Genomic DNA, 1565 nt, shown 5'->3' with positions numbered 1-1565 from the left:
ACCTGCACATCCCTGGGCACTATGGGACAGTTTAGCACGGCCAATCCACCCTAATCTGCACATCTTTGGACTGTGGGAGGAAACCGGAGCACCCGGAGGAAATCCATGCAGACACAGGGAGAATGTGCAAACTCCACACAGACAGTCGCCCGAGGGTGGAATCGAACCCGGGTCCCTGGCGCCGTGAGGCAGTTGCGCTAACCACTGAGCCACCGTGCTGCCCCTTAGACTTCTGAATGGACCTCTCAAATTTTAGATCTAAGGTTGATCTCACTCTTTGTGCGCCTACTCTGCAGCTGTAACATCGAATTCCTCGCTCCGTTCTGTCACCCTTACGAACTTTGGTACGGTTACGATCTGCCTGCACTGCACGCAAAACAAAACTTTCCACTGCACCCAGGTACATGCAACAATAAAACATTGAGTAAAAGAAATGGGAGATGTGGAGAGGCAGACGTTCCAGGAGCTAGTGGCTGCTCCATGCAAATGCTGAATTGCTCTATCCCTCAGTCGTTACCTTTACACCTCGTATCATCGAACAGTTGGAAACCTGACAGACACTGGCACGTATAGGATCCTGGCATGTTGACACACTGTCCGTTGTTGCAGACACCCGCTACCTCCAAGCATTCGTTGATATCTGTGTCAAGGGGCAAAGATGACCAACACAAAGTAAAACACGAGAATCTCAACTCAGTGTTAAACACTGCACTCTGCTACCTATGTACTGCCGAGACAAGAAATCCACGAGCAAGCAGTGATAGTGAACAAATCATTTATGTGTTATTCCATGATTCCAGGCAGTGAAGGATAAAACCACAGCCTAATCTTTACAAAAAAGTACCTTTTATTCGCAGAGATACACGTTACAATCGTTTAACTCCTAACCCACCCACCACTGTTTCTGTTCCTGTTTTTTTAGGAGCAAATTGAATCCCACAGTTAATGCTCACCATAGAGACCTACGGCATGGAAACAGACCCTTCGGTCCAACCAGTCCATGCCGATCATGTTCCCAAACTTAACCAGTCCCACCTGCCTGCGTTTGGTCCATATCGCTCCAACCCTTTCCTATTCATGTACTTATCCAAATGTCTTATAAATGTTGCAACTGTACCAGCGTCTACCACTTCCTCTGGCAGTTCATTCCACACACCAAACACTCTCTGTGTGAAATAGTTGCCTCTCATGTCTTTTTTTAAATCTTTCTCCTCTCACATTAGAAATATGTCCCCTAGTTCTGAACTCCCCCGTTGTCATGATTGTACAAACTTCTATAAAAACTTGCTTACAATTAAAATATGTTGAGGATGCAGAGGCTAACGAAGAAGGAATTAGAATCATTGAATCCCTACAGTGTGGACAGAGGACATTCAGCCCATCGAGTCTTCGCTGACCCTCCAAAGAGCATCCTACCCAGACCCCTACTCTATCCTCATAACCCTGCATTTCCCATTGCTATCTCACCTAGCCTGCACACTATGGGGCAATTTAGCACGGCCAATCCACCCTAACCTGCACATCCCTGGGCACTATGGGACAGTTTAGCACGGCCAATCCACCCT

At 47.2% G+C, this 1565-nt stretch overlaps 1 protein-coding gene across 1 annotated transcript in view; it reads right to left on the bottom strand.

The window, feature by feature from the left end:
• LOC109926459 (latent-transforming growth factor beta-binding protein 3-like) overlaps positions 1–1565 on the bottom strand; it is an 83029-nt gene that overhangs the window by 16444 nt on the left and 65020 nt on the right. The gene's annotated exons all lie outside the window — the stretch shown is intronic.

The sequence above is a fragment of the Rhincodon typus genome, chromosome 43 (assembly GCF_021869965.1).
Source record: "Rhincodon typus isolate 14 chromosome 43, sRhiTyp1.1, whole genome shotgun sequence".
NCBI lineage: Eukaryota > Metazoa > Chordata > Chondrichthyes > Orectolobiformes > Rhincodontidae > Rhincodon > Rhincodon typus.
This window is presented reverse-complemented; position numbering and strand designations above follow the sequence as displayed.